General features: G+C 43.4%; 1 long non-coding RNA gene across 1 annotated transcript; it reads right to left on the bottom strand.

The window, feature by feature from the left end:
* Positions 1-6,120: 6,120 nt before the first annotated feature.
* On the bottom strand, positions 6,121-12,690 carry LOC114906353. Its single transcript, XR_003796435.1, has 3 exons — positions 11,581-12,690; positions 10,463-10,593; positions 6,121-7,452 (listed from the first exon to the last, which is right to left on the bottom strand). It is a non-coding gene; the product is annotated as an uncharacterized LOC114906353 (long non-coding RNA).
* Positions 12,691-12,702: the final 12 nt, after the last annotated feature.

Here is a 12,702-nt window from a genome sequence, read left to right as displayed (position 1 = left end):
GTGCTTGGACTATAACAAGTAATATTCTAAGTGCTTAGCAAATATTAACTCACTTAATCCTCATAATGGCAACCCTATAGGTAGGTAATGTTCATAATATTCACCTTTTTGGGGGGAAACTGAGGCCCAGGGGGGTTGAATAGCTTGCCTAATGCCACACAGTAAGTAGCGGGCAGAAACCCAGGATGAAAACCAGACCGTCTAGACTTTCGTCACTTTGCTGTGTCACCTTAATAGATGTTGTGGTTAGGGAAGGGACTAAACTGACAAGACTCTGAACTTGAGAAGGGAGAAATTAGAAAGTGACTGATCCTAGAAACTAGAGAGGATTTCAGCTCAGAAATTTCTGGTGGTGAGACCCAGAAGAACAAGAACATGGTTGGAATATTAACTTGGGGTAGTATCTGAATCCATTGAGAAATGGTTTTGTTTTGTTTTGTTTTTTTAACTTAGAAAGGCCAGCTGGATGAAGATTAATGAAACAAAAAGTAGAAAGGGAAAGAGGAAGGTGCCTGAAGTGAGACATAACCTCTTCCCTGTAAGTACTAGGGGTGGGCGTCCTGTGGGAAAGGATGGAGCTCTCTCTACAGGTTTGTCACCAGGATGGACAAGGAGAAACATGGCAACCATTGTACTGGTTTTGATGATTCCTCAAAAACCAAGGCTTTACTTTCCAAGAACTACCCACAGTAGCATACCTACCGTGTGTCAGACATGCCACCAAGTGTGTTTCCAGTCACACATTTTAATTGGAGAAATAGTTCCTATGAGGTACGCATTAGTTCCCTATGGCTGCTGTAACAAATGACTACCAATGAGCTTGCGTAAAACAAAACACACTCATTCTCTTATGGTTCTGGAAGACAGAGGTCCAAAACCAGTTTCCTTGGGCTGGAACCAGGAGTTGACAAGGCCGTCCATCCACCTTCTAGAGGCTCTAAGGGAGAATCTGTTTCCTTGACAGCATTCCTTGACTTCTGGCCACATCAATCCAACCCCAACTTCATCATCACATTCTCTTTGGAGTAAACACTCCCTCTGCCTCTCTCTTACGAGAACACCAGTGGTTACATCTGGGTCCATCCAGGTAGTCCAGAAGAATCTCCCCATCTCAAAACCCTTACTTTCATCCCATTGGCAAAGTCCCTTCTGCCATTTAAGGTGACATTCATAGGTTCTGGGGATTAGAAGGTGGACATTTGGGGGCAATGGTACTATTCAGTCTACTACAAGGTAGATACTATTATCTTTCTCAGATGTAGGAAATGAAGTTTAGGGAAGTAATTTGTCTCAGGTCTACAATTTCCAGAGTAGAGATTTAAATTCTGCCAGGGAGACTTTAGGACACACTCTAAACAACTTTAACCTGTGTCCTTAATTACTGCATAATCCTTGGTTAAGAGTCACACTTAGGTATCAAGACCCAACTGAATATAACACAAGTACTGTCTCCTCTTTCACTATGTTTGCCTGGTGTATTCATGAATCTTGCCCAGAGCAGAAGAGTTCAGAAAATCGTTATACACGTTTACTAGGAGAAAGCATTTACCGTTTCATGTGCACGGAGTAATGGAAGGCTATTTAAAATAAAATAAAGTAAAATATGCCACCAAATCGTCAAGTGTCACAACAGAGGTAACCCCGTGGGAGTCTTGAGGAGACTAAAATTATCTCCAATTGTGCAGGTGAGAAAAGTGTCACTAAAGGCAGTTGTAGTTCAGCCAAGCCCTACGGCACAGAAGTAGGAATCTGGATATGTACGAATGGGAAAAAAGACATTTTAGGCATGGGAAACAGTTTAATGCTGAATGGATGAGAAATATGCATTAGACCTTTCTAAATCAACTGGCTTATTAACTCAGTAAATCAGATTTGGTCAGTCAAACTAGCTTTAGCTGATTACTTATCCAGGGCATAGCTGTTGAGAGTCATTTTTGTCATAGAACAGTAAATAAAATTGTTGAACTATAGCTTTAGGCTTGCTAAGTGATAATAGATTGCTCTAGCTGATGTTCAAGTGACTTACTTGGTACTATTCACGAAATTGGGGGTTAACAACTGCTTAAGACAACATAGAGGATTGATCTTAAATAGTACTTGAAGTAGTTACTGTGTAAAGTATCTGTTCAGTAGCTCATGGTAAATGGATGTTTATAATCCCCACTGGACAACCAACTGCTTTTCTGCAAATGGTAATGTGAATTGCTGTTGCATAAACTATAGTAATGACCACCTATCTAATTTGTTGTCCAAACCAGAAATCTTCTAACAATACTGGTCTCCTAATAAAAAGTAAGCATGAAGCTAACACACACTGGGTGTCTCCCGTGTGCCTGTGCATGCATCTATAGCTCACTGAACCCCCATAACAGCCCCCAAGAGAGGGACTCTGAGTGTCCCCATGCTGCTGGTGGAGAAACAGGCACAGGAAGGTTCAGTAGTCTATCTACCTAAGATAACACAGAGGGCGGGAGAGCCTGTTTTTAAACCATCTGCCTCCAATTCCAGGTGCCAGGAGCCAGATTCAGCCTACAGGCCTCTTCTGCTCATCTGGAGGTGAAACCATGTGTAAGGATTAGTCAAATCCTGTCTTCACTCCTCAAGGTAGCTTGAACACTTGCACGTCCTCCAAATAGCACGTAGCATAAGCAATAAGATGTTTGCCCCGGGTATTGTCCAGGAACTTGGAATCAGCTGTGTCTAGTTAGGCTGAGCTGGTTAAGACTGGAGAGGACCACCGATCTTCCACCTGGCCCAGTGCCTTTTGACCTCCTGCCATCAGAGGGCCGAAAACTACAGCCTGAGAATGTGCTGAGCCCCGTAGCCTAGTTACGCCAGCTCAGAACAATGATGGGCACACCTTTTCCCAATCACCTTTCCTCATGCTCCCCGTGCCTCATACTGCCCTGCTTCTTTTTTCTTTATCCCATAGATACCCCAAGCCCCTTGCCTTTGGGGAGGCGGATTTGAGAGCTATTGTCACGTCACTTCCTCGCTTGGCTGCCTTGTGAATAAACCTCCTCTTTGCTGCAAACCTCAGCATGTCAGTGTTTTGGCTTGCTGCGCCTCAGACAAAATGGTAGGGAGCAGTGGTAAAGGTCCCTTGCCTGTGAGGGAAGCTGGCTACTAGTAGTCACGTTGCAGATGTTTTCTCCTCCCGGGGGGGCAGACGTCCTGCTCTTCCAGAAAGAAGGGAGAAAGGCAGGAGCTGGACCCTTGCTCTCAGGGTCACCGTCACCTAGGAGCTCGTTAGAAGCACAGAATCCAGGCCCCACCCAGAACTACTGAATTACAGCCTGCATTTAACAAGATCCACAAGAGAGGCATACCCATATTAAAGTTGGAGAGGCACCAAGCTGGAGTCCACGTAGCAGAGAAGCAGACAGGATTCTAGACCACGCAGAGTGTTAAAGGCCAACAGTTTGTTTTCTATTCTCAAAACAATGTTTTTGAGCCATGTTTATGAGCAATGTCCCAACTTGCTTCTAAGGTTTCTTGTGTGAAGAATGGATTGGAAGGAAACAAGATATATGGACACTAGTTAGGACCTCATTGCAACAGACAGGCAAGTTCAGTATTAGGATGTTGAGGAAGAGTTGACAGGTTCAGAAGAAATTCAGGAGATAAACTGAAGCGGGCTTAATGGGGTATGAGACGGAGGAAAGGAAGGTCTTAGGGAATTTAAGGGTTTACTACACGTATGAGCAAAGCCTCAAAATTCATCATTTGAACGTACAGAGGTAGAGTTCTCAAAGGACACTGGTTAGGAAGCAACAGTACGCCCTTTATAATTCCAAGAGACAACACAGATCAACTGTCTCGATGGAAAACTCGGCGGTACCGGTGCGTTTTTTCACTCAAACTTAGTTCCGGTGCCTATTACTCACATTTTCTGTGCCTAAACAACACAGCTTGAGGAACTGAAGGGGATTCCATCCTGGTAATTAAGGAGGGTCCCCAACACTGACAGTCCCATCTTAAAAAGCAGTCCCGCTGCATTTTACCCAAGGAGCAATGGCCAGAGCCTCCCTTTTAAAACGATGGGGAGAAATCAGAACATCACACACTGTCCCTTTCAGCTACTATGAACTGAGCCGCGAGACGACCAGCACCCCCTAGCACAGCGCGGACGGGCCAGCGCACGGGGGCCACTGTGACAGGCGACAGCACAAGAGACGGAAGCCCAGGCCCAGGGGCTCCGAGCTCCACCGGCAACGCCCAGGGGCCAAGGCGTATTACCTTTCCGGGATGTGCTTTCCGCCCTTCCTCGTGGCCGACGAACTGGCTCATGTCACCCCCGCCAGGAGTGCCAAAGTCGCCAACCCGGCATCCCCGGTGCCAGCACAAGGCCACGAACCACAGGCGCCTAGGCACAAGCCCACGCAGCTCGCGGACCTCCTTCTACCGCGCATGCGCCACCGCGTGGCGTGTCGAGATGACTGTCATCACGCAGGCGGATTAACACGCTTGATCGGTAAAGAGGATTCTGATGCCTGCAATTTCCCTCCTTAGCCGGAGGCTGGTAGCACACGTCCGTTAGTTCGTGTGTGTACCCTTCAGCATTCCAATCATACGGGACATGGAAAGTTGTCCGACTCTCCCAGTTTCTTGTGTGGTTCTTTCAGATATTTCCCAAGCGCTTACATTCACACTCGTATCTTGTATGTAAGTATTTGTACGTAACAGGTATCCTGTAGTTTATAGAAGAGCAGCACACTATACACGTACTACATACATAGTCTACAATGTGTCTTGGATAGTGACGCTGTTATCTTTCTAAAATATAAACTTGGCTGGATTGCTCTGTCGCTTGAACATCTTCACTTAGCACAGAATACAGCCCAGGTTGTTAGCACAGCATTGAGAACTCTTTATAAACAAATATCAGTCTGTCTCTCCAACTGAATTATAAGTTCAAACTATGACTTACAAGGACCTACATCATCCACCTCCCTCCTTTGCCCTGCCAGCCTCCCCTGATCTCATTCTCTACTGCCCTGCCCTCACTCACTTTCCCCTGTCCAGCCACACTGGCTTCCTTACTATTCCTCAAACATGCCAAGCACAGGCGTGCCTCAGGGACTTTGCACCTACTATTCCTTCTGCTTCAGAACACACCCTCCCACCCCATCTCCACTCTCCCAGAACACACCCTCCCACCCCATCTCCACTCTCCCAGATATCCAATGGCTTGTTTCTCACCGCAAGGCTCTGCTCAATCGACATCTTAATAGAGGGGACTTCCCTGATCACCTACCACATTCCCTCACCTCTTCATCTTCTTTTGTTATTCTCCAAAGCATTTACCACCGCTTGACACTCCACATATTGACTTATTTATTCATCTCTCTCCCCCACTAGAATGGAAAGTACGTAAGGGCAAGAACTTTGTTCTCTTCCTACTTCCTAGAACAGTGCCTTCAACTTAGAAGGTGTTATACAAATATTTGCTGAAAATGAATGTATGACTTCTTTGCCCTTTCACACTACCCTCTAGTCACACCAGAGGCTGCCCCTCCAGAGCACAAGTTCAAGCCCTGGGCCTTTTGTACCTGTCCCCAATACCTGGGCTGTCCTTTCCTCATTCCGGCAAAATCCTCTTCCCCCAAGCCCAGCTCAAACGCTGTCTCCTCGGTCAGGCCTTCCTCAATTTCTCCTCTATATTCCTGCTGCACTTGATTCTTTTATCATAATTAACCCACTTATACTCACTACATGTTTCTCTTCCTAGACAACTGTAAGTTGCTACTGAACAAAGACTTCTACTCACCTCCGTATCCCCGTGCCCTAACAACAAACCTATAAGGCTCTCGGTGTTTACTGAAACAATTCATTTTCTGAGTCTCTACCAATTCTAGGGAGTGCGTAGTATAGTCTCCTCCTCATTATCAGTGAGCCTGGCATCTGTGGGAGGGCCTTACAGCAGAGGAAGTCACCAATGGACCATAACTAAGGTCCTGAGACTGCAATGGCAGACAGCATGGTGAAGTTAGCCCACTGCATGCAGAAGACCCACAGAGGAGTCAGCATATGCAATGGACTACACTTGGTATAACATGTGAACAATCAAGGTTTACAAACGTGTTCTCATGCACTTGTAAGGATCTTCTAGTCCACGCGGAACAGACAGAACACACACAAAGGAGCCTGGAGGAAGTGAGTAGGCCGGCAGCTGCGCCCTAACGTCTTAAGAGGTAACATTTCTGTGACTACAGTTTAAACACATCAGATAATTTGCCTCCTTTCTAGACACCCTGGTTATCACAGGACAGGCCAAGCCTCTCAAGTTTTAAAGCTAAAGTACACGGAAGATCTGTGAATAGGGCTGAAGATATTTAAGAGCTAGTACCTGCATTAAGCAACCAGGTTATAGAATGAAAATTTATCTTGAAATTCCAGTCTCTCCCTCTCTCTCTCGCCTCCTATCCCCTATCTTCCCACCTCCATCTCTATTCCCTCTCCCCTACTCCCTGTTTTATGTATATACGTGCATCATTTTATATATACACGGAATATTTACTGTCTGTTAATAAAGTGCACACTCCTCAGGCTAAATTTAGAAAGAGGACAAAATGAACACTTTCACATGGGCGTCCGTGGTGTTCCAAAGACAAAAGATTCCTCAGTCTTAAAACATGGCAAACACCATGTTCCTTCTGATAGTTAGATGCTAGAAAAAGGCAAGTGGATCCTTAAAATTCACACGCTATTAAGACCTACTATCAACAGAGTAGATCTTAAAGCGGAAACAAGAAAACACCAGCCTTTTAAGTTCTTCCTGTCTGAAGATAAGAGTAAGAGGTGGTAGTGTTCTTCCTCACTTGCACCCGAAGGGTAAAAGCAGCAAAAATATCTTAAACACATATATGATGAGGAAGCCACTCTACCTGGTCCACTCCGCTTTGTTTTGCTTCTAGGGATCTGTCTCACTCTGAACCTTTGCTTTTTGTTTTCTCTTTTGTGTACGCTAAGAACCTGAGAGTCTAAACCTTTTCTTCCACCTCTCAACCAATAAACAGGACAAAAGAACATTTTTATGTTTTCATGTATTTTCCATTCAAATTTTTAAAAAAGAGATAAGTAAGCTAGCTCAGTTCATATTTCTCACAAAGATCACTTTCCAAACTAAACTAAATTGTTTGTGACCATAAACAGGAAAAACACCGTACTCTATTAGCACCGTCTGACATTTCCACCTTAATGTTACCAAACACAACTTGACACTAATGTCAGAACTATTAAAAATGTTAAAAATCCCCAACCCCACTCAAAATGCATACCAAAGTTCAGGTAAAGGAAAAACAAAAACAAACACAAAAGCAACTCACCGTTATCTTTATGTTCTTTCAGAAACCCATTAACAGCACACTGGAATTTAAAACTAGTGTCGTCATCTGACACCTGATGCCCAATTGTACACATTTTTAAATAAGGAAGAGTTTCTGGTAAGTCCTACAAGGCAAAACCATGAAAATATGTATTATTTCCTTTGTAGGGAAAGAATAAAAAATTAATTAGAGAAGGCAGAATATAAACCAGGAGAGTACATTAAACTTTGTATGTCAGTCATTCTGATGAGAGCCATTTTTTCCAAAGCTGCTTTAACCAGTAATTATCACTTGATTTTCATTAAAACTGCAGAACGGACAGTTACCAGGCATGCAAAAGGAAAAGCAAATCTATGTGAATGAATGCACATGTAACTCAAAATGATATAAACAGTTCTACCTACATTTATGTTCTATCTTACATTTCAAGGGCCATAAAGCGGCTGTGATTTAAGGAGAGTAGTAGAATAGAGTCAGAAGAACTTGGATTCGAATTAGGAAACAGAGGCAATTTCAGGCATTGTTGAGAACTGGTATTCTTGAGGTGGGAGAAAGTAGACTATCAATAGAAGACAGAAAAGGATAAGTGAAAATTCTCTAGTTCTGAATTTAAATGGAAAGTAGCAGGAGGAACCTATGACATATTTTAAAAATATTAAAAACAAACGTACATATTTCCTAGCTCTGACCACTGAAAAAGTCTAGAAACAACTGATGTCATGTCAAAAGGACTCAGGAGTCACCGAGAAGCTCCAACTGGCCAAAGATAGGGCCTCAGTTAGAATAATAACTGTAACGGAGTCCACGGTGATAGGAATAAATAAAATTTTACAAAACTGGTCAACACTGGAGGATATTTGTGAATCAACTCATTATTTTGAAAACTGTTAAATAAAAGAAGAGAATCATGCCTCTACAACTGAGCAACCAAACAGCTGATGAGGGGAATCTTCTCCTCGTACAAATATACCCAGCTAATAAGTGAAAAAAGGAACAACAGAATTCACCATTCTTTGAAGCCTCAACTGAATTAATGGATGTAGGCATGAATCATCAGTGACTGCTAATACCACAGAAAGACACAACTATATACGTCTCCATGGAAGAACACATCATCACCCATGAAACTGTCTTGCCAAAACAAAACATGCAAGCTTCATTCAGATCAACTACCGATTTACAGGAAATAAAAGGACTGAAGAATATGTTACCAACACATGGAATGTAATCATCGGCATCTAGATGGGACAAATTACCTGGTTTCTTTAAAAACAAAATTCAAGGAGGAAAAAAAAAGTGAGAGAGACATGGAGGGAGAACCTATAGATTAAACAAGACTTCAGAGACCTAACAATCCACGGCAAAGTGTGGACCTTATTTGGATCTAATTCAAAATTCTTATAGACAATTTTTTATGACGTTTAGGAGACAACTGCAAATTTGAGCACTCCCTGGGTATTTAATATTAAAAAATGATATTAAGGAATAAAAGTCCTATATTTTAAATGCACGTACCAAAAACGTACAGGTGTAATTTACATGTTGTCTCGGAGCTGCTTCAAGATAATACGGAATGGGGTGAAACAGGTGGGGGTACAGATAAAACATGACAGCCATCAGTTGGTAAATAAGAAAGCTGGATGAGTTCATGGGTATACAAGGAACACTCACAGTAGTTTTATACTTTTGTATATGCTTAAAATTTGTGATAATTGTTTAAAAACAAGACGACACTGTAGAAAACAGTTTGGCACTTTCTCACAGGTTAAGCGTAGAGCTTAGTATTTGGCAGTAGGCTATGATCCAACAACTCTGCTACTACCTACGCTGCACATCTAACAGAACTGAAAGCAGGGATTTGAACAAATATCTGTACACCAATGATCATAGCAGCATGATTCACAATACCTACAAGGTGGAAAACAACCAAGTGTCAATCAACCGTTGAATAACAAACTATGGTCTATATACACACAATGGGATTTTCTAAGCCAAAAAAGAAATGGCATTTCGTTACGTGCTATAACATGGATGAACCTTGAAAACACGATGTTTAGTGCAATAAGCCAGACACAGAAGGACAAATACTGCAGATTCCACTTACACGAGGTACCTAGAATAGGCCAATTCACAGAGACAGAAAATAGAATAGAGGTTACCAAGGGTTGGTGGGAGGGAAAATGGGGTTGTTACTGTTTGATGGTTACAGAGTTTTTGTTGAGGACGATGAAAAAGTTTTGGTTCTAGACAGCGGTGATGGTTACACAACACTGTGACTGTACTTAATGCCACTGAACTGCATATTTATAAACGGTTAAAAGAAATATGATTTCTCTATATTTTACCACAATAAAAAAAAAAGCAATAACAGAGCTGAAATTTCAATTCTTCCTTTTCCGAGAGTCAGTTTCATCGTCTGGAAAATTAGTAATTGTAGTTGTCTATCCTCTGAGCTTAGTGCAGGGTAAGCACTCAGTAGGAGATATCAGTACTACTTCCACTTCAAGAGCAAAGGATTGCTGTGAAGATTAACTAAGTCAATGGATATGAAAGAACTTTCTAAATGGCAAACTGCTCTACAAATATTAAAAGACATTAGGTGTTACTGTCTCCCAAGGCCATGGAACAGGTCAGAAGGAGGATAATTCTTTTGCACGGGAATGTCCTACATGGGCCAAGAGAATAGATGGGTTTCTGTACTATATCAGAAGGCATCAGGAAAAGGAAGCATAAAACTTAGAGAACAATTGTCTTTTACACTGATGCTTAAACATGCTCAGGCAACTGCTTAACATAAGTGCTAAAGACATAATGGACATACCTTTCTTTCTTTTTAGGATACTACTGTAACTGCTAAAAGTTTACTTCATTTTCAAAATGTAGAACATGGAAGCTTATAGAATTTCTTAAGCATATCTAGAGCCTACTGCCAAATACTATAGTTCAATTCATATCTTTCATCTCATTTTGAAACAGCAATTACAAATGTGTATTTAAGGAAACCACTAGCTTCCCTTTTTGAACCCATGAGAGAAGGCCAGGACTCACCTTAGCATAAGATGATAACTACTGAACTACTATGAATTATTACAGTATCAGAAAGAAGGTCATTTTCAATTACGCCTTCCATTTACCTCTGGCTTGTAAGAGCGGCGAGTATTTGCTAAGTCAATAATCAGCCCAAGTTCTTCATTCTGTCCTTGGATTTTGTTAAGAGATCCAAGGGGGAGAAACGTTCTTCTGGAGCAAGATTCTTTTCAAAACTCTGTCAGAAAGAATAAAATAAGGAAGAACATATGTTTAAAATCCTTTACTATATTATCCATTTATTCAAACCCTGGGATGCTAACATATGAGATTCAAAGTAAAGTTTCCTCCTCTGTAGCTTACAAGCGATATTACAATCCTTTCTTCCAGAGAGATTAGACGGAAGAAAATAAGCTCACTTCTATATAGTTATTTCTATGTTTGTTTATTTCATGTTGGTCTCCTAACCTGACTCGAAACTCCCAGAAGGCAGGGACCACATCAATTTTGCCTACCACTGTATTGCCAGCTCCAAGCGGAGTGCCTGAAAATAGACACAGAAATAAATACTTCTTGAATATCTACATATAGGAAGGATGGCTTTCACTGCTAAATATTCTTTCATGTATTTGGCTTATACATGTACCCTGTTCCACTGATCTCTTTGGTTATTCAAGTGTCAGCAACACACACTTTTTTTCTTAATTAGTAGACTAGTTTTAGAGCAGTTTGAGATTCACAGCAAAACTGAGCAAAATGTACACAGTTCCCACTTATACCCTCTCTCCTTCATCCCACACAGCCTTCCCCATTACCAACATGCCATACCAGTGTGCTTCATTTGTTAGAATTCATGAACCAACACTGACACATCGTTATCAATCAAAGTCCACAGTTTATTGCATTCATGGTACAAGTAACCGACTATTTCTTTATTTCTAGTATAGTCATCCCCAAACATTTACATACTGAGATACATATTACTTTCTTATAAATTACTTTATTCTTTATTTATAGTTAGGGCATTGCATTGTTTTTTTTTTGTTTTTTAATTAAGTACAAAAGTTGGTTGTATTTGTCTATGAATCCCATTTCTGGATAGTAAAAGAGGTATTAAAAACTATTTGCTATAAAACGGGAAAATGGAGTACGACGGGGTTGAGAGCCAGGGCTCTATATGGTGAATTCAGATTTCTGGAAGAATATGGTATTAACTTTTGCTCACCTTTTTTAAAGGAACTTTGAAAGCAATGAAACGAGTCCCAGGCATCCGCTGTTCAACTGGGAGATAGTCTTTCCACCTGTTAATATATTTTTTGTTAGGCAAATTTTATGTTAGGCTGTCTCCCTGCACAGGATGAATGCGCCTTGAAAATGGAAATCATATCCCTCTACATCGGCTCCCAGGTGGTCCCAGCGTCCCGACCCCGACCCCGGCCGCGCGCGACACACTTTCCACAAACTGACACACACGGAGCCCGCGCGACGGCCGGGTCGCGCGGGCTTCCCCGCCGGGTCGCCTGGAGGCCGGTCCCCCGCAAGCCGAGCGCACGAAAGGGCGCCCCAAAGGCGCCGGCCCAAGGCGCCCGCTGCGCTTTCCCTTTGGAAGGTGGGCTGCGGGGCCCAAGCGTAAACCCTGAGACAAGGAACACGCGCACCACGCCGCCACGGGGGACGACAGGCCGGGCGCCCACCTAGCCGGACACCCTGCATTTCTGGAATCACCGGACGCCTGTGTAAATTTCCGTCTGGCCTGTCATTTTCCAAAGGCCACTCAAGATCAGGGGACAGAACGCCTCCTCTCCAAGTGTCCTGCCAGCCCACCCACTCAAGATCAGAGGGACAAAATGCCTGACTAAAACAAAACAAAACAGAAACACAAAAAAACTGGAGAGAGGGAGGAAAGGGTGCCCTGAAAAATTAAAAAAAATTAAAAACACTAAGCACGTTGACAGCGCTAAGAATAAACTACCAGGAAAAAGAAACCCTACATGTCAGATCCTAAAGTACAGAAGGGCAAGCCCGCCGACATTCCAGGCCCGGGGGGACCGGGGGGACCGGGGTCCCCAGCCCTGCAGAGCCAACCGCAGACCGGCTCGGGCGCCCCTCGGAAGCGCGGGGTCCCCGCGGCCGAGTCTGTGCCCCCCGGCCGGCGCCGGCTCCCCTCTGCCCACCCTGCGCGCGGGGGCTGGAAACTGCCGCGGAGAACCACGGCGGGGCGGGAAGGGGGGCTCCAAAGAGGGTCTGGCGACTCGAGTCGCTCCGTTTCCCGGTGGGCTCAGCGCGCGCCGTGGGGGAACAGGAGCGGGGGTCCGGGAGGAGGGGACGGGCGGCACTTACGTAGACC

Source organism: Monodon monoceros, unplaced genomic scaffold (assembly GCF_005190385.1).
Source record: "Monodon monoceros isolate NGI ecotype Baffin Bay Population unplaced genomic scaffold, NGI_Narwhal_1 Contig3542_ctg1, whole genome shotgun sequence".
In the NCBI taxonomy this organism is placed as follows: Eukaryota; Metazoa; Chordata; class Mammalia; order Artiodactyla; family Monodontidae; genus Monodon; species Monodon monoceros.
This window is presented reverse-complemented; position numbering and strand designations above follow the sequence as displayed.